This window comes from Rhipicephalus microplus, chromosome 10 (genome assembly GCF_043290135.1).
Source record: "Rhipicephalus microplus isolate Deutch F79 chromosome 10, USDA_Rmic, whole genome shotgun sequence".
In the NCBI taxonomy this organism is placed as follows: Eukaryota; Metazoa; Arthropoda; class Arachnida; order Ixodida; family Ixodidae; genus Rhipicephalus; species Rhipicephalus microplus.
The window spans coordinates 9,612,014-9,640,007 of NC_134709.1; the positions used below are offsets into that span (position 1 = coordinate 9,612,014).

At 42.9% G+C, this 27,994-nt stretch overlaps 1 protein-coding gene across 2 annotated transcripts in view; it reads left to right on the plus strand.

Annotated features, from left to right (window-relative positions):
• Positions 1 to 2,407: 2,407 nt before the first annotated feature.
• The window catches only part of LOC119181180 (uncharacterized), a 767,515-nt gene continuing 741,928 nt past the window's right edge, over positions 2,408 to 27,994 (plus strand). The window contains exon 1 of one of the 2 annotated variants that reach the window (XM_075875011.1): positions 2,408 to 2,624. The gene's annotated coding sequence lies outside the window, so the exon portion shown is untranslated. The remainder of the gene's footprint in view (positions 2,625 to 27,994) is intronic. The other variant, XM_075875010.1, reaches the window with a different exon arrangement.

The following is a 27,994-nucleotide window of genomic DNA, read 5'->3' on the forward strand; positions in this document are numbered from 1 at the left end:
CATCTAATACTCGAGGCTTGTAGTGCGGCGCCGTCCGCAAGCTTCATCCTCCTTCTTCCACCATGTGTGCATCCCTTCCTCCTCTACACACCGCGCGCGTTTCACTCCTCCACCATCTGTGCACCCTTCCTCCTCTACACACCGCGTGCGCTTCTCCTCTTCACGAACATTCGCTAGCTGTATAATGTAGCGCGCATGCGCCGTCACGCTTCGAGAACATCGGCAGCTGACTCGCGCGCATGCGCCGTTGCGCTTCTCCCCCTTCTCGAACATTCGACAGCTGACAGTGCATGCGCCGTCGCGCTGTATATATACTCAAGGTCGGCGCTCGCTCGCTCAGTTGCCGCTCGTCGGTTGGTTTGTACGGCGCGTCGACGTCCAAGGTCGCGGTGAAATGAATTTCAACGAATCCACAAACACAATGATCGACGTCCCTTCGACCAGCGCCGCCCTTTCGCATACGTGTGTACGTGTTCACTCATTTAACACCCCCTCCTACAACCACGTTAACCAATTTAGCCATCGACCCAAGTAAGTCGCAATTTAACACCCCATTTCACAACCACGTTAACCAATTTAGCCATCGACCCAAGTAAGTCGCACTTTAACACCCCGTTAACCAATTATATGCTCCGCATCCTCCCCAGTGTTCCCCCGAGGGAAGCTGCGGGTAATTTTTTGTTGCGCTACGGGACAGCTGAGATATCGTGTGCTAGCTGGTACTGGACGAGTTTACAAAAAAACTAATACACCTCTAACAACGACTAAAAACGCAGCTGAAATGAAACACCATAATAAATGCAACACGTTCAGATCGCGACCGTACGTATTCATCGCACGCTTATAACAAAAGGTTGTCAACACGTCAGACACAAAGGCCACTGTTTATACGATAAGCAGTCAAAATGACGCTTCTTAATCACATTACGCTGGCCGGCCGCACCCGAATCTTTTTTCGAAACATTCTGCCGCGCTTCTGCGTTACGTATCATCTAAAATATGATTGATCCCGTAAATTTACATTCTAGCTAATCGTTCAGGGCCCCGAAACCCGTTTTATCAAACCAGTCAGCTTCGCGCACATGTACTTGCACACAACGCGGGCGTAGCTGACGCAGAGACGACGATTCGTAGCACGCCACTTGACACTGAAGTGGCCGTAGTTGCTCAATCGCGGGGCTAGCGGCGCATTGACACTACAGTTACTAAGTCATATTGGTTTTAAGTCACATTTGCGCCAAGTCATGTGAATATAATAGACATTTTCCGTTTTTGTTTGATTGATATGTGGGGTTTAACGTCCCAAAACCACTATATGATTATGAGAGACGCCGTAGTGGAGGGCTCCGGAAATTTAGACCACCTGGGGTTCTTTAACGTGCACCCAAATATGAGCACACGGGCCTACAACATTTCCGCCTCCATCGGAAATGCAGCCGCCGCAGCCGGGATTCGAACCCGCGCCCTGTGGGTCAGCAGCCGAGTACCTTAGCCACTAGACCACCGCGGCGGGGCTTTCCGTTTTTGTTTAACGATAATGAAGGACCGGCAGCGCAACCATACAGAGGAAAAAAAAGAACACGAAATCACAGCGCCGTTGCTTCATTTCTCTACGTGGTTGCGCTGCCGGTCCATCATGAAGTATACAACTACCTAGCTCAAGTTTCAGCCAAGTTAGTATGGTGGTGTTCAGCTGTTTCTTCACGTATACGATTTTGTGAGCGCAGTTTTATTGAAAAAGAGTGAGAGAGAGAACCCAACAGCGCTTGTCTTAGGCGTGTGCAGGGTTCCCTTTCGAGAGGGGGGGGAGAAAAAAAGAAGGTTCATCACATCACCCCCACCCTATTCAATTAATGAGTGGGGCCGACTTTAAACCCTCTTCTCTGTCTTAAATGATAAGGGCTGACATTGATCACTGTCGATAACGGGGGCGGGGGAGACTTTCTAAAGTGGGAGAGCACAGTGACCAGACCATCTCGGGGGGGTGCCCTCCCGTTTTCGCAATGTGGCAGTGCCCCGCTGTACAGCTTCAGTTCGAGTTGGACGATGAATTGCATTCGTCACATAATTGCAAGCTATGCTGGTAATCGGGTTGTCATTCGAGAACCAAATGTGCACGCGAAACGGCGGCCACATAAAAGTGATCCGACCGCTTGAGCTAGTTTAGGCACTGCGAGAACATTCCGAGCCCGACAATCATCCATCGACTTTTTTGTACATCTTTTCTTCGATTTCTTTCCGCCGGAGTACGTCGTGCGCAAATTTCGCTGATAAGACAGCGACGAACGATATCGTGACGCAATGGCGTGACCAGATTTGGCTGCAACAACGCATGCGCAGCATTGCCGTTAGTGTTACACGTGGCGCCGGGCTTCCATTTTTCATTTGCTGCTCGTCGCGGCGTGCATTTTGTAGACGGCAGTTGTTCGGCGCCATTAATGGCTGACCGCGATGTTCAGGCGCCGGGCGTGTGGTAGTATTAGTACCTACAAGTCGCGTTTCAACTTTTTTTTTCGTGTGTGTGTGGACTTTACCTGAACTTGTGACACTACGGACAAAGAACCGCGTCGCCTGGAATTCTTCGAGTACCACCGCGAGCTTCGGCTTCAGCATCGAAGAAATTGGTGAGCCCCCCCATTTGACAGGCCAGCAAGAGACGGAGGCGTGTTTACCGAACATCGCTCGCTATAGCTTCCTCGTTGAAGCGATGTTTAAGCAAGGTTGCATGGAACTTTATTTTAGTGCAGGTTCAGACATAGTTGTGTTCTCAGGATTCTCTAACTTCTTTCGTTAATATTCATATTCGTTCTAGTAAAACATAACTAATATTTATTAGCATGCATATTTTGCCTATTTTGTTCACATTTGGGGTGTATACCGGGAACACTATCGTAATAAACGACCAAATAGCCGTGGTTCTCTGGTAATGTTTCTCTACAGTGAACTCGAAGGTAGTGTTATCGAACCCTGGTAGTATCCAGTTCCCTTCACGACGCTAAAATGTTACTGGTATTTTCTCTGACTGTAAATGAATATGCTAATATGTATTTAGTATGCTATAGACGGGTTGTTTGGCAAGGTTTTTAATTTGCTAGCTGACGAAAAAGTAACGACCCCAAAAGCAGGAAGTGCTGCCTTTACGAGTACGAACAAAGATAGGTCGCACATTGCAGGAAAATAAGCGTGAAAGATTGAGTACCACTTGATTACGCACCTCGTGAGCGAAAAATGTGACGCAGTTTTCTCTAAACATGTTCGTAATTAGACAGGAGTAGCATTGGTTTTCTTGTAACTCTGAAGCCTGCAGAATTCCGCTAGAACATCACTTCATATGCAGTATCATTTAGTTGGCACTACGCTGGCACATGGGACTTCTCAGTGACGAGTTTACATTGTATGATCAATCAAAGGGCTTAAAATGTACTTCATGCTTTTCATATCATTCTAGAAATCGTTTGTATGGCGGAAAAAATTTGAAGGGACTATAAGTAAAGAATATACTGAGCCATGAAGGATTGCTATTCTTTCGGTTGAACCTCCTGCTTCTGTAAATGTCACCTTTAGTCTGGTTTTTGAAAATGCGCCGACGAGTAAGTGTAATGTGTTTCTAGAAATTTCTCGCTATATAATAGAACATGTGTAGAGTAGCGTTACGAGGGTAAACCTTACATCAATCCCTCGCTCACTTTAAGCTGTGGCATGTACACTATCGTCCTTTATGAAAGGGAACACGAGAACGCGTGGCCTGCACTCTGCGGCGGCTGCCTAAAGCACCATCAAGTGACAGCAAAAGAAATCACGTTCGCTTTCAGCGTCATCTGTTGCCAAAAATTGTTAATAATGAGATACGGCCGGCAGACAAACTCTCCTAGATCGCACTTTTTCTTTGCTCGCGCCTGCAGTGCGTAGTCCACTGCCAACATATAAAACGTTGTGAGCGACCACGGTGCAAGCTCGCCGTTATCGCTCGATATCGCTCTCGACGCGAGCGGCGAGAGGGAACGGAATTTAGCAGCGCTTGTCTACCAGCCATGACTCGTTATCTTGCTTGGCCATAGATGACGCCAAACGCGAACGTGCTTTCTTCACTTGTTGGTTGATGGCGCTGTAGGCAGCGGCCGCAGAGCGCAGGCTACGCATTCGCGCGTTTCCTTTCTTAAAGGACAGTGTGCAGACTATGGGATCACGAGGCCGAAGGCATCGAGACGCTATCTAGCGAAGAGACGCCTGCTGCAGTGCGCATGCGCGTCCAGTCGTATCTATTGGCCGCGCTCGTAACCAAAACGAGACCTGGGTGTCATGTGCCGGTTTTTTTTTTTACTTTTCCTTACGTGGCGGCTGAAGTGGTGTCAGTTCAAGCACCGTGCTCGTGCACGCTGCAAGAATACTTGCAAGTGAACTCCGGGGCTATCCGCTACCCTATAATGTTCGGTTTCACAAGGAGCAAGACAGATGGCGCTATAAACTTTGCCGCCCCCACGCCCCCTTTCAGTGTAGGAAAGCCCCGTGACGTAGAAATGTAGGGGCCGCGGGTAGGGGCGCCCACCGTCGCCATAATGCTCTCGCCACACCGTCAACCTTCTTCCTTATCACCCTCTCTTTCGCCGCTCCGCTCTGTGCGTGTCACGTGGTTGATATCGCGTGATAACCAGGTTTTGTCAGATTTGGAAACCGTCGCCCACGTGCCGGATTTGCTTTGTGGAATTCACCAGCAGCCGTCCACGCTCCTCCGTCTGGCGAGCCATTTATCGGCACGTCGCAAACGAGAACATATTCGGTCCCTCCCCGCCAAGCGCTTGCTTCGCGGCTTCCGCTCACGTAAAGTATTCTTGCACCAGGGGCTCGCGTCGTTATTTATACCGGTTTATTAGCATAACTAAGCGTAGCCAGCCTCCCAAAACCTGATGAAGCCAAGCACACAAAATAAATGTTCTCAGCTCAGCTTGCCTTTGTCGCGTTAAGGCAAGTTGAACGTATATGAGCTTAGCTAAAGCTAGTTACGTGAGTTAGGTGCAGCCGAATCTAGTCTAACCTAATTGAGCGTGATCACCTGATCGATTCGGGCGTAAGTTTAAGCCCAGTTCAGGTTGCTGTTTTTACGTTAAGCTTAGCAAAAACCTTGATGCGCTCAGATGGGTCGAGAAAAATGCACGTACAGCAAAATACAATGAAGCATAGTTGATCATGCAATCTTTTACTTTATTAAGACGCGTACTAGTTATGGCTGATTACTTACTATATTTTCTAATTACACACAAAACACACCAGTTTCACGTGACATAATTAGGTTAACTATGCATAACTAAGCTAGTGCGGCAGCATATAAGATAAATATAAAAAATGTGTTCAAGTGTGGTTGATCATAGCATCATAAAACTACTAATTATCATCATCATAATCAGCCTGACTACACCCACTGGAGGACACAGGCCTCTCCCTTGTTCCGCCAGTCAACTCGGTTCTGTGCTTTCTGCTGCCACTTGATGCCCGCAAACTTCCTAATCTCCTTTGCCCACCTAACTTTCTATCTCCCCCTCATCCACTTATCTTCTCTGAGAATCCAGTCACTATGATTATAATAAGGTGTAATTAAACAAGTTCTAATAAAACACAACCAAAGTAATTGAAGTTCAATTTTCATGAGCTCAAAGATCATAAGCTAGAGGCCCCACTGTGGTGGTCTAGTGGCTAAGGTACTCGGGTGCTGACCCGCAGGTCGTGGAATCGAGTCCCGGTGGCGGCAGCTGCATTTCCAAAGGAGGCGGAAATGCTGTAGGCCCATGTGCTCAGATCTGGGTGCACGTTAAAGAACCCCAGGTGGTCGAAATTTCCGGAGCCCTCCATTACGGCGTCTCTCATAATCATATGGTGGTTTTGGGTCGTTGAACCCCACATATCAATATTAGCTGGAGAAGATACTAATTACCAAGTCTACCCTCGTCAGGCTAACTTAAAGCTAATTAGTCTTAATAAAACTATTTTTAATTTCGCCTTCGTACTTATTACGCTTGTTTCATCATAACTAGGCTCATTTAAATTCAACTTGGCTTAACGCAAGAAAGGCAAGCTGAGCTGAGAATACTCAATTTTGTGTGCTTTGCTTCATCAGATTTTGCGATGCTGGCTACGCTTATTTATGCAATACACCGGTATAAACACTGACGCAAGCCTGGTGCTGGAACCGGCACCGTCGCAGCCACTACGTAAAGAAAAAGAAGTGAAAAGAAAAGATTGCACAAAAGTTGATGACCAAAATAGACACTGTGTTGTCGTTTTGGCTACGATCGCGTCGGAGAGAGCGACATCAGAGGCCAACTGATACGACGAGAAGCGTCTGCGCACCGCAGCAGGCATGTCGTCGCTAGCTGGCGCGTCGATGCCTTCGACCACGCAGTCCCGCGGTCTGCACCGTTATTTTCACGTCTGTAGCACAGTGTTGCTTTTCAGTGGCTGCCGTCTGACTTCGGCATAGCGTGCAGAAATCGCGCTGCTGCTTCAGTGCCTAACTCTACTGATAAGTATATTGAATACTTGTTGCAAGGCGGTCGTTCACTGTTTTTGTGAGTCAGTAGTGACGCTCTCAGCATGCTATCTAGACTGACTCACAAACCCGTCAGATGACAAACCTACGCCCGAATTCTGTCTGCAGTGCGGTTTCAGGCATGGTCGCGGCCTGAGTAAATCGAATCAGACTTAATAAAATTTCGCTTTCATCGAAATATGACCACTATGCCGGGATCGAACCTACGACCTAGCCGGTCACCGTAATTTCTGCGTCATCATGGTGGACAACGTTACGAGTAATCCGTAGTATACAATCAATTACATATTCTTGTTACTTTGTTGTGTTTGCAATTAGACCATTGTCAAAATTGTAAGGATTCGAGTTATTAAATTACAACTCTTAATTACTGGTAATCAATCGCTTTTTTATTTTTCGAAATGAAGACGTGACCAGTCTTCTATGTCACTTTTCGTCTCGAAAAGTGTGCGACTGCTCTGTATGAACCATTTGTCCTGTCAAACGGGGCTCCCGACATTGCGTATTTTAAAAATTTTTCTTGGCCTTACCGACGACGCGTTGCCCGATCGCCAGCCACCGCGAAGCTCGACTCTTAACAGAGCAAGCGAATAGTCGCATCTAAGCAGTGCGCAACTACGAGCTGCTGTGCAAGTGCGTCTCATAATCATATGGTGGTTTCGTTACGTTAAACCCCACACATCAATCATCGAGCTGCTGTGCAAGGCGTTCCGTAGTTACACTGCCCTTTCTTCTAGCACACCAATGAATAGAGTAATCAGTGCAGCAGCTAGCGTCTTAACAAAGAAACGTGGAAGAACCAGCGACAACTTTAAAAAGCTGCCATTGAAAGTTAACAACGTGTAACAGAAGCCACAGTAAACTTCTCAGCCTTTGCAATCTGCCCATTTTTCTCTTCTATCATAGAAGCCACAGTAGTTCTTTCTGGTTTGAATAAACTTCTGCTGCTATATATTACGGCAATTAAATTTTGAAGGAAAGTGACGCAATAGACATTTTTCATGGAGAAAAGCGTAGCCTCAAACCGGTGCGTTTTCGTCAATATTAACTCTCCACTGGCCGTTCAGCCACCGCCACTGGTGTGTGGAGATGACTACGTTTGGCATGCGCGTTGCACGAGAGATCAAGATGTTTCATTTTTCTTTATTTTTTTCATGCATTAAAGCAGTTGCGCTGCCCAAAATAGATATATCGGACGAGAGCAGGTCAACAGGATACGGGGGCACTGCGTTTGGCTGTGAGCCCAACTAACGAAAGCCCAGAAGACTGGCAGCCAATACATGCGAGGTTCAATCTTCATTTGAAATGACTTTACTTAGATCACAGGCCTCATTTTCCGACAAGTTTTTTTTATGTGGTGGCTGTCCTTCTAATTGCTTCTTCATTAGAATGGTGTGTGATTCTGGTGGGGTGCTAGTACATTTAATTATCTGCAGCAAAACGAATAAATTTCAAAACTGACGGTTAATACGCACGATGTCTTGCCCAGAATTCTAAAGATTTAGCCGGTAATTCCTCCATCTTTATGCAACAATACACGAGCTACAATGCCTGGGGCTACCGAAATTGAAGTGCACGAATTTCAAGATTATCGAATGAGCACCTTCTAAAGTGCATGGCAGAAAGTTTCCCATGACGTAAGTGTTCTTTGCCCAGAAACGTGCCTTTAGCGTTTTCGCGACAAGTCATTTCTCAACGATAACTGGGGCACTTTTTTGACAACCACACTTTTTTTTTCATGGCCGCATGAGTGTTGTGAATGATCGATGAATAATCGTTAAAGCCATGTCATTACCTGAACACGTGCGCTCGTCGTGATGCTTCTTTAAAAAATGACAGAAATGTTACCAAAACAGGCTCACTTCCGGCACATCGCCAGAGGCGTCTGCTCGCGCTGAAATGAGCTTACCTCATGCGGTGCTTCCAGATGAACAAGACGTTTATTTTCAGTTTATTATTGTGTTTTTTCTACAAAGAAGTTCGAGTTCATTCGTCATACATCCGTTTCTAATCCCGCGCAACGATCAGGCACAAGCTCTTGATTACACGACGACACGAATCAACACAGGCATTGGTGTCTGTGCTTTCATCGTTGCATAAACTCTGTATTGTGAAGTTCTGGACCGAACCAGATTATCTGTTAGCGATTGAAGAGTTTCGATAAGCTTGAAGAATCACAGCAAAGCGATCCGAGAGTCATTTTAAACACTGATGCACGCACAAGTGCAGCTGGACAATGGCGTGCATATTCGTTCGTCTCCATTTACGTTTAGCCTGTTAAATCGAAAGTTTAAAAAAAAATTACTTCCCGTGCATACTCCCAGAACCACCACAAAGCCAGCTGTAAAAAAACATATTAACCAATTACCCATATACACGAGCTACTTGAATGCATTGGAATTTTACTCGCCTCCTGTCTAGCGTTGGCACCGCTGCGGGAACGTCTCATGGGTCACGGCTATACTTTCTGTTTCGTCCATTTCGAAGCTGACAGCTTAGCGATTATTTATTTATTTAAAATTCCTTACAGGCCCTTTACAGGGCACTGAGTAAGGGGGGTAATTGGTGAAGTTATACAGATCACACAAAATTCACGCGTTACAAAGCGTATCAGCACAATAAAAATATGATGCGGATTGCAATATAAGTTGAAGTTAACAGGCGATAACAAGAAAAAAGAAAAGGCGATTTCATAGTGCACACACGACGGTGGGAACCAAATACAGTCATTATAGCATATGAAGGCGACATCAACCAAAGATAGCCAGCTGGCTATTACTTACTAGCACCTTTACACTCGAACCCTTGCTGTGTTTTACCGCGTACCGCGAAGAAGAACAGTACTTTGTGTACTGAACGCATACGCTGCATAATCCGCCGCAGATCTCCACGCACCCACACGATGGCGGAACATCGCAGACGGTAGACGGTGCTGAGGTGGTAAAAATGGCAGCCTCCGCGTTAAAATCGTCTGTAGTAATCGGTTGAATTTCTGTAATTGTTTAGTTACTTACCTGGAACTCTAATAGACCACTGTAACAAATTACACTTTAAAGGAAGTAACTCTCATTTGAATTTGTTACTTTTGTAACGTGTGAAATTCTGTCGTGTAGGCTGCTCAATTTATAAAGAACTTTTATGCGCCAAATGAAAGTTCTTTCTAAATAGACATCTTTCATTAAGCTACGTTCTCGGGTCACAGAAATACGCTGATTTTTGTTATGACTCAACAAAACCATTCCTGGGGTTACCTATAAACAATGCCTTCTATGAAACGCCTTCACTTGTCCAATATGGAGCCATGAAACACTGTGCTACTTAATTGCCTGGACAGGAGTGAGGGCCTGAGACATGCTGGCCGACGTTCCGAGATATAGACTAATCTCCTGCCTTCGCCGGAGATAGGTTCATGTCTCAAAACATCAGCAATCGATCGTAAATACAAGGGGGTGCCTGCTGCTCTGTATCCATACTATACTTTTGTCTTTGTTTTTCCCCTCAATAAGTAGTTTAGATGGTCGACTGCGGCCTGTACCACTGTGGCGGTAGACGGCTACATTAGTTATTGACCCGCATCATAATTAGTTCTTTTCAATACTCTTGAAAGATACGCTACTTGGCTTAGATGTCATTGTTACGTAAAGATCAGTCATTCATTCAATCATTCATCCAATTATTTGATAATCGGTGTGTTTTGAAGTATTAGTCATATTACTGTTCAGCCAACCTATATAGCACACTTTTGTTCTTCGGGCATTGGCGTATTTTTTCTGTTTTTGTTTGTTGGTTCGTAGTCTGTAGTGCTCAGTTTTATTGTCGTTTTGTCCGTATTCTTCGTAATAGTGCGCTTCAATGGCGCGCTAGACGTGCCACCAATAGAAAAAAAAAGGTGTTGCACAATTCATTGATAATCTCCACTACCTCACTATCCCGCTGTCTCTTTCGCAGTGCTAGCGCTCCACGTGACGTTCGCTACAATATCGATAATTTGATCACAGCTATAGATGCCTACTCAGACATGTGATTTTATTTTCCTTCTGAGATATAACCTACCAAACAACTCGATAATCCTCACAGAATCGAGGACCGGTGCTATTTATGGAGCTAATGGGCAAAGTAAGTTGAAACACACACCAGAAAAGCTGAAACGCGCGGGTGTCAGAAAACTAATTAGCTCTCGCTATGTTACGAAATAGTGCTCGTCAAGCTTGGAAGCTCAAGTTGCACTAAGATTCTCAACCAGGGCAGATGTGACGCACTTAAAAGTAAGGCGGAGCTATAAGACACTGTGCCACCTCTCCGCTGACATCGGGCCCAGCTGATCACTTAATTTTGTCAGGATCACGTTGAACTGCGCTGTATGTGTAAATGTGCGCAGCGTTGTAAGTCTCATGAGCTAAACGGCATTCGTGGAAAGACATGCATACGACCTACGTGGTCGAAGTTCCATGCATCGCCTCCTATACAAAATCGTTTCCGAGTGAAGGCTCTTCCGCTTTTATCCCTAGACTTTGCGTGTTTTACTGGAAACTCACTTAAAAATCTGCTGAAAAATATTTCGCATTAAAGTTTCGTCTAATTTTTGGAATAAAAAATAAATATTCACCTATAGTTCTAGTGACAGAGGCAGTGGAAGGCAACGCAGGTGGGGTTGAAAAGACGCGCGATTGGTTTGCTACCCAACACTGGGAAACGAATGATATGCGCTACAACATTAAATGAGATAAATATTTCTTGCACAGGTATCACTCAGTTGGAGGCCTTCTGGTGAAAGAAGCATGCAGATTACTATTGTTTATACTAAGCCACATGTCCACTTTTTGGCAACGATAGCACCCTTCATAAAATACAGGCGCGCGCAGCATCGCCTGTAGTCCAGGGTATTGTATTCTAACTGGTTAACATGTGGTTACGCTTACATTCAAGATTATACGTGATATCTTTTTTCAACAAAGTAATTTTTATGAAGAATGTTGCGATAGTAGCGCCTAAAGTTATCTCGTATGAATTATTCTTCCAAAGGGAAATATATACCTCACCTCAGCTAAAGCTATTTTGTAATGAAACTAAGTGTTGATTGAACTCTAAAATAATTGTATTGAAGAAAGCTGCATATATAGAAATATAGTGCATATCCCCAACAATATGCGACATTCTTTTTTGAAGAAAAACTTATTTTGATTTAGGTCACAATTTGAATAGGTGTAATGTGATGGCAAAATTTAAAGCCCAAAGCACAGATACAAAGCCTTTTTGTCCCCCCATTTTTTTTCTAAACGAATCTCATTAGAAAAATGCACAGTTTGCTCTAATGTGTGCTTTAGAAAAAAAACAATGCATATGGTACGTGGAAAACAATTTTGTTGCGTTGAACATGCCCGACTGGGAATACCTAAAGAAGTTTATGCTAAATAATTAAGGTGTAATACCGCGGAAATTGTAGGGTTTTATTATTATATGTAGAGTACATGTCAAAATATTGAAACGTTTTTATTATTTTAAGGTTTTAAGCATTGATACGCAGCGAACCATTAGTATTTCTGTACGAAAGACAACAGGGGCACGGGAGAAGAAATTGTGGGGATCTTAATTTACCCGAGAAACGCTGAAGTACAGAAGCGATCTTGACCTCATGGTTACGAACTTAACTGGCCTTTAAGGACGACCTAGCTGGTAGAAATATAATAAAAAACCTATTTTTCTCATTTTGCTTTGAAGCTTTTTTCTAAGGCCTGGTATGCTCACTTTTTGTACGTGGGGTTGTTACTTTACAATGCTGGTACTCATCTGAATTGGTTGTGTTCGGATCGTCACTATAAAAATTGGTTTTATAGAACATTTTAGATGCTATTGAACTGTTGGCAAAGTACTACCTGTTTTTTTTCTGCTTTTGCTTCATGTGTGTACATGCGCAACACCTGAACTAATTGCAAAGCGGAAAACATAGCAAACAGTAGAAAAATAGATCGGATATTAACATGGCAGGGGTGGTGGTGGCGGTGTTGTTTCCACAGGCGGAGTTAGCTATATCAACCACTCCATTTGAGTTTCTCTTTCCATGATGCGTGTCTCATCGAGTCATCATACATAATTTAAACCTGTCTTTTGAAGAAAACATAATAGTAGCCTCTTCTTTGCACGTCCTCCCCACACCTGCCGGGAACAGAATGTCTTCCCAGCACCTGTGAAAAGAGCCTGCTGATATGGCCGATTAGTCACTCTCTTTCGGGGGAAAAGCTCAAAGTATCAGATCTGATGGTGTATATCCCCAAATTCACTGTACTCAGTCCACCACTGGGAAGGAGCGCTCCTTAATTTAAACAATTATGCCGGAGTTTAGGCCAATTTCGTTCCTCCTATGTGCGGCACAGCGGACTCTGCACATTAACATGCGACGATGTCCAATGGAATCGTGCCTCGATGCATTTTTAGTAGAGTTCTAACGTGGTGAAAGGCGTTTTGTATATTTTTAGGAGTGAAGCTCCTTTGTTTGGCACGATGTTTGTTGACGTAGTCGTTGTCGTAGCTTCCTGTCGGACCGAAACTCAGCTGTTGCATATAACGTAAATAATGTTCATAGCGTAAATGTGTTTTAAAAATAGACCACTTTCTCCATCCATATGTACGCCCATCCATCCAACCATCTGTCCATTCATTTGTTTATTCTATATCCTAGTCAGTAGTTTCAACATACACATTGCGGACCTTAGAACTCAGCTTCATTCTATCATCAGCATTTACTTCGTGGAACTGTAGCCATTTTTGTTTTCAAATGGAACTGCTGGCTAGAGCTTTGCAGCATCGTATATATGGAGTGCTATGATGGTAATGAAACCACTGTCATAGCAATTATAGTTTTCATGATATATAATAACTAAATGATTATTGTGATAATTCAACACCAGTAGCCTTTTTAATTTATTTAGGATTCTAAGAATTCCACCAGAATAAATACATGTGTTGGCATGATATCGTCAAAATTTAATAAAATGGAACCAAAGTCCACTGGATAACTTGCAAGCTAAGTTAACTGCAGCGAAACCAGGGCTAGCGGCTTCGCAGAATCTTTCAAGATCTACGGAGTGCTGTCTGGTGGGAGGGTAAACCAGCAGATTTTCCACGCATAGTGTCTTCAGATTCCCTCCTTGCAGCACAAGAGCGGGAATCCATTAGGCTCCTAGAAAGAAACGCTTCCATTATTTTCTAAGCGCGACAGTTGTCTCTGCATAACAAATCGCTGGGCATCGTGACATGAAGGCCGCGGTACAGTTGTGCTGCCAGGCCACTCTTTTCTCAATACGTTAGCTGCCAGGACTTGAAGACGAATGTTCCTCAGAATTTCTATTGTATTGTTATCTTTCTTTTCTCTTCTTGATCTTTTGAAGAAATAAATGATGAACTGATGCCCTATTCACTTCACAAGAAATGGTTCATTCTGAGCGGCTTTTTTTTTACCTCCATCAAGGTTGCGCGTGTGTTTTTTGATGGCCTTCAGGCTGATGCACATTCAGGGTCATAGCTGGGAGCAGGTTGCACGTGCACGAGCTTGGGAATTCAGAGAAAACCTGATTATCTAACGCTTTTTACGGCTCTCCAGCCTTGGGGGCAAAGCTAATAGAAAATGGGCGCCGTAAGTTAAGGTATTTTTCTGAGAGTAAAGTGCAACAAAGTATTAAGTTTTCGGTAGCATGAACCCTTGAAGATGTAACATGAAGACGACCATGCTAATTTGATTACAGAAATGCTTTAATGCTTCTGATGCAATGGTGTCGAAAATCTACCAGCGTGAAACATATAAATGCCTAATTATATTTGTTTATCTTATATAACGTACAGCACCTTATAATAATATATCATAATCATCATAATGTTCATCGTTAGAATGATTTCGCGGTAGAAAAGTTCAATTTCAGTTGTGCCATAACTAATGTTCCTCTATGTAACCCTAGGAATCATGAGCAAAAACGACCATTAGGGTATTACCACCCCCTTCAATATTTTCAGGTTTCATAAATATTTGCCGGATACCTTCGACTACTAGAGTCAGTGGCAGAAAAACATTCCATTGATTTTCTCCTAATATGGATTCTTAAAGGTACATTTTTTTCCTATGGGCCAGAAATTAAGAGAAAAGTTGTCCAGCTCATTTTACCTGCATGGTATTGGAGACTCAAAATGAAGCGTGAGTAAGTGAAGCTCTATTATAAAAGTGTGGTTTTCTTGATGGTGAATAATTGTTATTAGGCCGTTCTGTGTGCTTTGAGAAAGCTCAGCCATCTTTCTAGCGCGCTTTCTAAAAAATGATAGAACGTGGGAAAGTTTTCACCACAGTGCACTTTATCCGAAGTTCCTCTCCAGAAAGCTCAGTGCTATTGACAAATCGATGTTATACGACAAATTTTATAATTCTTACACCACAGAGGAGCTTGTTTAAGGGTGTATATAAATGCACAGATTTAGTTGTGAAGAAATAAGGCAAGTTCAGACTGTCGGGGATTTGATGAAAACAAAGAATCTATAGAAAAAAGTGAAATTTTTGCTCTAATATATTCATATCAATAAAATAAACACTATACATGGAGCTTAATCTAATAATTGTATATATTGTGGTCTATTGCAGCTAGAGAGAGAGAAACATAAACAAAAAGTTATATATATGGCAATAGTAGCTACACTGGTGTACCAACAAGCATGGTGTTTTCAGCGAACTGACAACTGTGAAAAAGCATTACGCGATGACCACGAGAAGTCGCTATTACAACGCTGGCACAATAGATAGCACAGGCAGCGCTGAGCTAATGCGTCGCGTGGTCTTTTGTTTCATACCTGCTTCCGGAGGCATCAAAAAGTCCCGACCTACAATACCAGGCATGCAGAAACGCAGTGCTAAGCGGAAAACTTACAAACGCTGCGGACTTGTGAGCGCCCAGTCTGAATGAAGAGTGGAGATGAAATGCCTTCCTTGTTATTTTTTTATTTTATTTTGCTCTGTTGCATCGCATTGTTGTATCTGATTCCATATATTTCTTTCTATAGTTTTCTCTTTCTCTCTTATTTATTTAATTTTTATCATATATGTGTCTTTGCTTACTTATCGTTCATTTTTTGCTTTTTCAATTCTGTTATTTCTACTTCTGTCTTACAGTGTGTTTTTCTCATTTTTTTGCTTAGGTTACATTCCATATTTACTCTATTTCCATGTTTCTGTATTTTTCTCTTTCTGTTTTACTGCTTTTTTTCTTCATTTGTCTTATTTTCTCTTTAACAATGCTCTCACTTCTTTTTCATCTGTTTCACGAACCTGCTTCTTGCCTTCTATTTCTTTCTCTTTATATATTTGACATCCTCTACGAATTTATCTTGTTATTCACTTTGCATTTGCCTACTTTCATTTTTTTCTTTATCTCACTTTTTCTTTGCTTTCTATATCTTTCTTTTATTTTTCTTTTTTTTCACGTGTTCGCCTCTGTTTGACATTCGCACTTGCTCTAAGCGGTAGGGAGACTTGCCCCAATTCTTTGCCCCATTTCTTGTGGTGACATCGCACAGACTGCAAAAACGGTAACTACTTCGCCCTTAAAAAAAATAAGCCATCGGGGCTCGCAGAACTCAACCCACACCATTTGTTCGAGAGCGCGCGTGGGCCGCCCGTTAGCTGGGAAGTGTGGAGAGCTAGAACAGTCACAAGACCGCACTAACCAGAGAAGTGAAAGTGTGCTCGAGTGCTCTTTCTCGGCACCACGCATTTTAATGACATTTGCCTTCTGAAACGCAGCAAGTATACCCGCATATTGCTGCTGTCTTTTTTTTTGGTTGCCATCACACGCGTTTTTTAACACTTCTTTTTTAGTCTTTTGCTTATTTAGCCACACTACTCACTTTCACTTCAGCGCCATTACAGAGAAGTCGTAGAGTTGCACAAGAATAAACATGTCAAGAGCAGTTGCAGAAATACGTTTGTAACATGCAGGGTGTCCTACATAACTTGAGCCAAGAATTTGAAAGTGAAAGGCACTTAGAAGGCGAATCGAACCAAACGCATATTACTTGTGCTAGCCTGTAGCTACTCAGTCTATTTATTATTTTTCCCCATACTAATAAATAATTCTCAATTGCCAAATTTTCATTATTATGGGCTGGAAACCCAAATATGAACAGTGAGATGTATAGCACTTTCAGAAACCACCGACTAAATTGTTTCCTGTATGATACGTCCTGCGCTGTTATTTTTTCCACGTGTCAAAGAAAGCCCGCGAAACGTGAAAAGAAGCCGTGTGATGGACCGCGAGCGCACTGCTATAAAGCTGCTATAGGCTTTCTTTACAACGCGGAAAAAATAAGAGCTGGACGTATCGTACAGAAAACAATTTTGTCGGTGGTTCCTGAAAGTGCTCTACATATCAGTGTTCATAATTTAGGCTTCCAGCGCATAATTAAAATGATAGGAAATGAAAATACTTTATTAACTAGCATGGGGAGAAATAAAAATACCTTGTGTACCTACAGGCTAGTGCAAGTAGTACGCGTTTGGTTCAATTCGCCACACGTTTTTCATTTCCAACTTCTTGGCTCAAGTTATGTGGGACACCCTGTATAACGGGAGCATAGTATATTTGTTGTCTCACTTTGACATTACCGTTGTCATCATGACAACAATCAAGGCGAGAATAAGTAAGAAGCACACGCGCTGCACCGTAGAAACTCGCGGGGTGCGTTATTCATTCGTCTAAGATGGCTTCATCTGACAGTTTTGTTTTTATGCTTATGAATCGATGTAGCAATCTTACCCCACTGCCTTCGAAAGCTCTCTGCACTTGAAGTGGATTTGCGTAGTCTCTGTGATCGGTGACATTGTAAGCTTTCTTCAAACCTGATTTTGCACTTTCTCCAAGTGAAGATGTCATGCGATGACCATGTTACATCACTTAGGAGACCTTATAGTTATGCCGTGATTACGTCGCTAACTTTTCAGGTGTGTGATGTCATGATGAAGTCGTATATTGGTGTCATTACTCTAGGGACGCAAAAAAATCGCCGTGCTGACCCCGCGGGACTCGATGCTGAAGGACAGTTTTTTTCAGCCCACCACGGTGGTCTAGTTATAGTAATTTATTACTTACCTTCATTGTGGTATTGCTGACCTTAAGGTAGTGAAATATAAATCCCGGTCATAGCAGGCGCAGTTTCAAGGGAGGCGAAAATGCTTCAGACACATATATTTAGGTTTAGGTGTACGTTAAAGAGCACCAAGTGGTAGAAATTTTGGAGCCCTCTACAACGGTGTTTTTCAGAATCATGTATCGTAGTTTTTGACCATTAACCCCTAAATTATTTTTATTTCTTCATTTGAGGAGAGATCTGAGAATTTCGCCTTAATGGCGAGTTACGAAAATATTCAGAGCCGAGTCATATATAACGTCTTGAGTAATGTCTCTCAGTTCGCCACGTCTTGTTGTCATTTGTGATGCTTCACCATATGCGCGTGAACAAGTGCTGAAGCACGCTTTACAGTGACGGTGACAGCGATGTTTTGTTATACAATGTGTGTTTCACCTCCACCTTGCGTACGTTTAACGAAGCATCGCAAATATTCTGAGAACGCTGGGAAGTTGCATTGCATTGACAGACATGACTGTCTACAGTGAATATGACACAGCCCTGAATACTTTCGTAATTGACGTCTGGGTATAACACACAATATTATGTCACAGTCGTTTTCAACTACTTTTTAGATAGTCACGCCTCATTCGTACAACACACGTGGAACTGTGTTTATGGTCGCGTTTATCCTTTGCGGTGTCCCCCATCCCGTACACCAACCTACAAGCTATTATCTACCATTTTAAACGCCTTCTGATGCTGGCTGAAGATTTCGTCATGCTTGATATTCTAATTGTAACAGCGCCTGACAATCACTGGGATGATGTGTAAGACCCTCGCGTTGAGAAAATTTCGCTAAAGAAACACACAGCTAATAAAAGTCGCATGATATGTAAATCCCTCGCGATAAGGAAATTTCGGCAAAGAAACAAACGGCTGGAGAATCACTATATATAGCGTAATCACACCGTTGTTTACCCTAGAAAAACTCGGCGAAACTCATTCCTTTAATTGCAGGGGCACGTGGTGCGAAGAGCTAGGTAGTTCCACTCTCACGTAGAACAGTTACGCTGCTCTTTTAGCGGCATTGTTTATTTTTAAGCACGCGCGTTCGCATTTTCCGCTCTCATGAACTAACACTCCAACCCACGCAAAATCGATAACATCCGGCATCCTTTCGTAAGGTGCCCATGAAATACACAGTTCTACGTGGGAGGAAGTTCAGTGCGATCATTACTGCAAATGCGAGCACGTTTCTCACAATGAGCGTTCGTGAGGGAAGCTTGCCGGGGAGATACCTACATACATTCGTAAATAGGACGCACAACCTGACACACACTGAGGAGCCCAGTAGGAAGTTCTGTGTGGGTGGCGTAGTCTCGTTGTCCGGGCACGTTCGCGTAGGCGTTTTTCTGAGGGGACCGATTTGGCGAGGGTTATTAAGAAAGCCTAGTTTTTGCAGCGAAGCACTTCATGAGACCTTCGTAAGCGTTTTTTTTGGCAGTGGTGTACGGTACCGTGATAAATTTTTAATCCGAATGCGACGCAACGCCTGTCAAAGATGCGATATGAGCTTCGAGGGTGATAAACAATGTTTAACTTCCGGGATCCTCGCTCGTTCGGAGAACTTGAAGGTGTGAGTTTTTGTAGAAGTTATTAGCAATTCTTGCTTGCGTTTCATATTAACGGCTTTAGGTTGAAGGTCAGCTAAGAATGCGTACCGCTGGACGTTGGTGTGAGTGACGCCGCTTGTGGGTGGAAGTCGTCGCTAATAAAGCCTGGTACGACTTCATTTGGAATTAGCTAACTCAGTTTTGTACCGATACTTATATGTATCAATGGTAGTCCCAGCATTTTTTATGAACGTCAGCTCATGTAAGCAAATTAGCTGCTTTGGATGTGTCTGTTGTGCTGTTATTGTCTGTGAAGAACTTTCAAATACGGGCAGTATATTTTTAGTGTACTCACCATTATTCCTTATACCTGTCTTCTGCTGCGGAATGTAGATACTCGTAAATTAGCGGGCTACAAAGAACAATATCAACAGCACCATACATATTTTCGATGAGGTACTCACTGCACATCTGTAAGGTATTACGTTCACCTTGTGTAAGCCGATGATGACGGCTGTCGACGATGATAAATGTTGGCTTGGAATTTCGCAGTGGGTGGCAATCATTAAGCCACACTTGTCACGAAATTATTTGTGTGAGGACTGGTTGTTATTTTACTCTTCCATCACGCTATAAAGCACAAGTTGCCTTTATGGGGTCTTTTTGTTAATGATTTTCTAGCACAAGCGTTGCTATGTAGCAAATACTCCACTTCGCATAGCTTCGGAGCTCAAGCTTCATTCTATATTGTGGGTTTTTCTGTTATCTGGTATTTTCATGTTCATCGGTTACGCCATCGACGGCGACGGACACGCCGCTCAACAAGAGTGCTGGCCTAAAAAAAAAACTGCACCCTAAAAAAAACAAGAAAGTTTCCGGAAGCACCCTTCTAATTACAAGAGCTTTATGAACCACTATCCGCAAAAATGTGACGCAAGATGCAAACATTTTCTTGACGCATGTCTTAGGGGACCGTAACCAAACAAGCTTCTGTGACAAGCAGTCAAGCGGAGTTTTCTGCTGTAGTACTCCGTGTACTGGGGATACGACTTGGGCCACAAGGAATTCTTGTGGGCGTCATGACATAACGTGAACGTTCGACAATAGTGTATGTTACCATAATATTCTCAGTACTGATTTTCGAAGACTTTTCGATTTTTTTTAACTTAAGTTATAACAGCTTTCTGTTTTGCTGCTGCTTCTGCTAAACACCAATCATTGGAGTAGCCAATGTGCTATATACCTCAGTATCTGAAAACATATGTTTTATAACATCACAGTGAAGGTAGTCGCGGTATCATCAGTTTCTTGATTGAGTGAGAAAATGGTTGCTTTTATTACCGCTGGAAGCGTCATGTTGAAAACTCTTCGTCATTTCTACGTCTATATTGTAGGCAGTCGCACTCGTACCTAGCGAGTGGAAAGAATATTTTTTTTCTTTTTGGTTGCTCTATTACAAAGATTTGTACACGAGGCAGTTGCATGCCACATTTACCATTCACCGGTAATGACTATAAAGATCCCGGTTAAAACGCAATCTTCTTTTTTACTTTGAACGATGGTAATACGCCTTATCCTCTGGTATGGAGCACAATAATGCGCTCCAACATGGAGTGGTAATATCGCTCTGAATACTTGCGATAACTGACCCAGCGACGCAAACCGTTCTGGCGTTCCTTGAACGCCAAAAGATTGAAAGCTGCGAATATACCCCGAGAAGCGCGGATTTCGTATGACGCAAAAAAAAGTAAAGAAAACGGTGACGCGAATTCGCAGCAAATTGCGAAGAAAGATATTGCGACCTAATTTTCGCCATTGCGTCTTACGAGATCGGCTAAAAACAAACAAAGCTGTCAGCTCGATCAGTGCCGTCTACCTCGGCATGCCTCACTACCGGAAATACACGATCAACGTTGCAAACACCAAACAGAACGTGGAGGACTGGCATCGTTCCATAACAGACGTCAACTGACCTAGTTTTCTAGACGCCCTAGATGCCCCTTTGGAACGTTCGTCAGTTATGGTTACTTCTTGGAAATCCTCTCGTATGCTTCCGCGAGAGTTGTTCAGTAGTGGCAGTGCTTTTCTTGCGATTCCCCGTGTTCAAGTTTGATGTAAGTTGCGTTGACGAGCAAGGCGTCATTCCCAATGCGACAACGGATATTGGGGGACCCTTAAACTTCGCCTTCAAGAGTTGATCTTGATATCAATATTCCGTCCCTAGTTTGTACTTCAAACATACAGTGCACGACATCTTTTCGAACTTGCAGTGCGCCTACTACGTGGCCTTAAGGGACGAGGCGCAGTAATCTGTGTGCCTTTCGTAGAAGGTGACCGGCTTTATACAATGAAGTGAATATAATCCGTGTTCTGACGCCCAATGGCAACGCACGCTTGTACCTCGCATTATAACTAGAATATTTTATCTGGTATCTTGAAGCATGTATATATAACACATGTGTTTGTATAACATGAGACACTTAAATTGAATTTCAAAGCAAAAGTTATTTTCAATGTATTTACAAGCAGACGCGGGGCCATGCGGGAAAACACCCACTTGCCACTCAAACAACTCGGGTTCGATTCCCGATCAGACCAGAGTAAGGATTGAACTCGAACATCGGTATGCTGACAATTTTTTTTATTTATTTAATTTGCACCTTTGTCAATTTTTTGGTCACGCACAAGATGATTTTTTAGCTCACAGCAACTGACGCCGATGCCGGAATTTCTGCGGAACGTGCTCTTTAGCGCTGTCCCGTTAATACTTAACCATAGCTGTTCGTATGTGCCGCAGAAAATGATTATTGATTGCGCTTTTTATTGCTTCGACTATATAAATGTACAGTTATTACACGTTTTGGATTTGTGATCCCCATAAACTTGATAATATGAGCATGGACCTTCCGACAGATCTAGCACTTAAGGCCGTAAATCAGTTTGAGTCGGCAGAATTGGTTTATACTTTGGTTATCATTAGGTGGGCGTCTCCATTCGCTCTTTTTTTTCTTTACTCTCTCTCATCTTTAAATTCCCCTCTCATTCCTCAGCGACTAATAGTTAAGCCAACTTTCTTTTGGTTAGTTTTCCTGCCTTTCTTTTTGTTTTGTTCTTCCTATTTTACAGTATACTCGTGATATTAGCCGCGCCACGGCGGTCTAGTGGTTAAGGTACTCGGCTACTGACCCGCAGGTCGCGGGATCGCATCCCGGCTGCGGTGGCTGCATTTTCTATGAAGGCGAAAATGCTGTAGGTCCGTGTGCTAAGATAAGGTGCGTGTTAAAGAACCCACACTGGTCGAAATTTCTGAAGCCCTCCACTACGGCGCCTCTCATCATATAGTGGTTTTAGGACGTTAAACCTTACAAAGCAGTCTATCTAATCAACACTCGCAATATTACTACAAACCAAGCTGATTGATGCGCCTTTGACATATCGTGTAGAACTGACAACAACGCATGCGTGTACGGCATTTTGTTTGTTCCTGCTTTTTATTTTTATATTTCTATGGGTATATCACCATTTGAATTTTCCGGGCTTGCTGTGAAGTAAACCGTGCAAAAAAAAAACAGGTGATCCCAATGTTGTAAGAATCAGCCAGAGCACGAATATTAGTTTATATACGAGAATATGGGCTTTGTTGAAATAGTTTGACTTTCAGAGGCGCTCTTAGAATGCCGCCCAGAGTCATCCCCCTAAAGGGAGGCTACAACGTGTTGCATTCTTGGGTTTTATTGAGTGTTTTACTGAGCAAATAACTTGCCGCGAGCAGGAACCGAACCTCCGACAAGTTATCTTTTCACCCACTTTTATTTCTTCACATTTACGTTAAAATTGGTCTAATAACTTCTCATATACATTCCTTGACATTATTGTCTGTTAGGTCTCATTATTATTGCATCAAAACGCTGAAAAACGAGCCTTTAAGTGTACACTTCTTTCCCTTATTCATTAACGAGTGTCTCGTACTGGCAGACTTGGTTCCGTTAGGCTGTATACGAGGTACTATTCAGCTGCCAGCTCGTAATGAGTTCACGTGCTACGTGATGCCAGACAGGCTTATAAAAGAGTGTGCCACACTTGCCTCTATGGCTACAGGTGGCGTTGACTGACACACCCACGTTTAAATTCACAAGTAAACCCAATAAAGTCGCTGGGGGGATTGCTGCTGTGGTAGCTAAGTGGTGGAGCATCGAACGCGTCATTCGAAAGTCGCAGGTTCAGTTCCTGCTCACGGCAAGTTATCGTTTCACCCACTTTTCTTTCTTCACATTTACATTACAATCGGTCTAATAAATTCCGCTATACATTCCTTTGCGTTATCGTCTCTTAGATCTCATTAATATTATATATAGATATATATGCAAGCTTCGATGAGTAATAAGATGACGAAGTGGCAGGAAACGACAGGCAGGAGCTCGGGGAGGGCGTCGCACGCGGCTCAAAGCGCGTGACACGAGCAGTAATGCAAGAGGAATTCGCGATGAGCTGGCCATGCTTGCGTGGCTAGAGAAGAAGACGGTCGCATCGGTAGCTACGTTTTACGGACGGGCGAGCGGACATTCGACTACGGAGACCGCGACGCTGGCACAGTGTGGTGTGGCTGTTGACTTCGGCGACGCTTGGGCGAGGCTCCTCGGAGGTGTTGCGGCATCTTTCGGCTGGTCCAGACGCACCCTCAGCAGTCTCCAGGATACCACGTTGTCACATCGAGAGGGCCAGTCTCGTTCTAGCACTAATGAATGACGCCATGGTGTCACGTTACCTGGGACCAACTTATGACAGCGCAGTGTGACCGTGATGCAACAAAGTAACAACTTCAGCAGGATCACCGGCAACAATGGCATCGGACAAAGCAGTTATGACGTAACGTTCGGCGGAGCCCAGTAAGACGCCTACAATGGGCTACGGTCAGACGACGAGGCCTAGGTGGCCTGACAGAAGTGAGTACCGGCCGTTAGATTGTAGTTAGGTGCAGCTGAAACTGGCGAGTTTACTTTTAGAGATTTCGACAGTAGTGTTTTAGGCTTTAACTGTTTGTTGTTTGTTTATTCAGTGGTAAGTTCCAGTTTTTCTACTTGTTTGTTAATAAAACATGTGTGTTGTGTTGACCAGCATCCTCACAATCTATCTCCACTAACACTCACCTTCGAGATCCTTGACACAAGCTCTTTTGTATATGTAATTTCTGTTACAGAAATTCCAACGGTAATTTCTGGCTGGAGCGTGCAAACTACACTTTTACTTGAAGAAGTCTTCCAAACGATCTTATAATTTAACAAGTGATAATTCATGGGCGAAGCTTATAGTACTTTTAATTCTCAAACTCTCACTTGCGTCACAGATACGGTAAAATTACTATGCATCTTGTTTAGGGAAAGCTATAAGGTACTGCTTATACTCTAGATATGTTGCTTACTGAAAATATTTTTTTCACTTGGGGTGAACGTTTTGGCAAATATTTTGGTTGATATGGACGCAGAGTTTCCACAAGGGCATTCTCTTGTGATGATTTCATACTTCTTAGATTTGAGAGATAGAGATAATTTCATCGAGAGCTGTACATGTTTGCCTGGGTGTTTTCACATGACTCGCTTTACATGAATACTTACAGAATCTTGAAGCGTAAATAACGTAATACCCATGCAGTGTCAATTTAATAATGTGAGCATACTTTGTTCAAGTTCGGCAATTGATCTATATTTGTTGTATTTCATCAAAGTGGAAAACGACAAGGTGTAAGTGTTCCTATCTGAGAATGCACCAGTTGTTAAAAAAATATCAGTGTCACTGCTTGTGACAGACAACGCTTGACGGAATAACTTGAGAAACTTGAAGACGTAAAGGAGAGTGTTTGGTAATATTAACTGATATCAGGAGGAGGAAGAAAAATTAATTGGAAGGACAGAGAGGTTAGCCTGTTTTTTGAACGGCTAGCTACCCTAGTCTGAGGAAAAGGGTGAGAGGAATAAAAGTTGATAGAACAAATGTTGCAAAGAGTGAGAGCGAAAATACAAAAAAAACGAGAGAGGAAAGGCAACATCAACAGCTGATATCAGTCCGCCTAAAACACTAATATGGCAGAAGCCGAAATCATTTGCCGAGCTAAAATATGTAGTTGGTCAAGCGATTGGCTGTTTAAGAGCCACGAAATAAAATATATAGCTAACACACGATCACGTTTCTCGTAATATGTTCGCGGAAAAACTTGATACATTTACGAAGCGGTATAAAATGAAACTGTATTCTTTATTGACAAAGAATGATTTCGCACCTGTCTGTCTGCAGAGAATTTTACAGCAGTGTACGAGCATAAAGAAGAAAACTTGAATAGTGCTTAGAAGGAACTAAACTTAGAGCCGAAATCGTAAACGTGGGAAGTCGCATCCATTAGAGTAACTTCAAGGGGGCAAAGCTTTTATTTAGAAACCTCAACAAGAGTAGCTGTGCCATAAAATTGTCGGATTTAGTAAGTATTTCATCAGTGACGCAAGTTCTTCGGCAATTTGCCCTCAGTCGATAACAGCTTTACCAAAACGCGACAACGAAGCGAAACAATAGAAGAAACCCAATTTTAGATTCCACAAGTGTTGCCACGCTTCTAGGCAGTGCCTGCTAAGTGCCAACAGTTATTTTTCACCACATACAGGAAGATAATTTCGGCAGTTTGACATAATTTTATCCTCAGTTGCGCCAGAGTCTAAAAATCAATTCATAGGCGCCTTTAAAGTGCTATTTTGGACGTGACTCTTACAAAGAAGTCATACTTCAAGATTTTAAGATCTTAGAGTCCAAATATGTACCTTGTAACACTCATCTTACGCCAAGTGCACGCCAAGCCTTTACAAACTACAGTACCAATAGACACCAATACTTTTGTTGAGCCATATGTTCTAGCGCGTAAGCGTCTGCAGAATATACCTCACCAGTTCCTCAGCTTTAGTTCTTGAGCACTCCCGTGTGTCTTGCGTGTTCACTGTCTCGTTTCTCTTGCGCATGGTTCTGTCAGCTCCCCGGCACCGTCTTTGTAGTTGGAGGATCACTACCTAGAAAAGGTCAGCGAAACAATTGAAACCTTGGCTTCTCATACCTCTAATTTAAGAATGCTCATCTCGTTAAGCTCGTTCTTTGCGATTTAGAAGACTTGATTTCTAGTTTGCCTAAACACTCGGTGAAAATAATCATTTTAATGTGTACCTCTTTTTTAAATATTCCGGATCAGGGTAGCATCTTATTTCGCTCTCACCTGAGAATCTTGAAATTCAGTCCATCGGCGTATCGAAAATTGGTTCTGCGGACCGATTACCGCGGCTTCAGCCAATACTCGCATCTCTTCACCGACCTAGTCCAACTTACTCATGGTTCCGTGAATGGTCTTACGGTAGTTTGCCACACAGCGCTAAGGCGGGTCTTTTTCTTTCGTGCGTTCTATCTTACAGTGTATCTGCAAAAACTTTGGGCTTATATGGGCAATCCACCATGTTTGTTAGAAATCTTTGTATTCGCGTATTTATTGAATCTGATCTCCGTAGGCGCACGACACATTCAAGTAGTTGGCAATGATGCCGTTTTTGTAATTTTCAAATTTGTGCAGCAGGAATGTACCGAATATGTTCGCGTGCCTGTATTTTATTATTTTATGCTGAAATACTGTGAATGAGTTCTAATATACGAAAAACGAATACTTAACATTCACTTTCTTTAAGTTATGAATAATAAATGTAGCAAAAATTTGTGTTTACGATGTCTTGGGCATGGGGAACGGGGACACATTGGTGTTAAAGGTGCATGAAATAAAACTTTACGGTATTTGCAAGCTATGCTATTTAGGGCAGTTTGAAGGTCATACCTTTGGGTTTTCTTATGGGTACACATGCGTTGGACAAAAATGCAAGCTTCAAGTCATGCACTTTATATGCAAGTGTATATTTAGATGTGTGGCTCCAACAAAGAGGAACGTAGATTCACCCATGTTTAGGCGGACGACATTTGCGTTCAGAAAGAATCTGAGGAAATGAGTTTGCATCCTCAAGGTCTTTACGGAAAGGGCTGACAGTAGCGCTGGCTCCAAAGCGAGCTTCGTCCTAAAAAATATGTCAACAATGACCGACCACCTTCCCAAAGAACACGACTAGCCCAGCGTTATCGCGACGAGGTGACTTATTTCGTCTACTGCTGTCAAGATGATGAAGCGGCTCGGAGAAAAACAAATTTAACGTCTCTTTGTGCCAAGATGGCTCGCCGTACGTGACCCCAAAGTACTGAAAGGAAAATGGTATATTACGCACTCACGTATGCTGGCCATGGCGAAATCACTTGCTCTGTTGGTCATATGCCGTCAACACCATGTGTTGATGTAGCAGTCAAACTTTCTATGTTGTAAATTCATATCTCACCTATGCCATGAATTTAACTAATGAGTCACTTGAATGCATGTTGAATCGAGATAAGTACTTAATTTTAACTAAGAATTGAGATCCTGCATTCGGGACAGGGTTGGAAGGAGAGTATCAAGTAGAATTTAAAATATACATTACGAAAAAAAAGTGACAAAAAATTAGACTAACACAGTGCGGAAGTCTCTCTTTAAAGAAAGATTTAGCAGCACGGAAAATAACGAGAACGTGTGAAAAGAGGTTACTCGCATCGGGACTGAATTCGGACTAAGTGCTTCGATTTATAAAGATTCAAGTATAGTAGAAAAATGACAAGATCTTGCGAAAAACAATAAAAGAAAGCT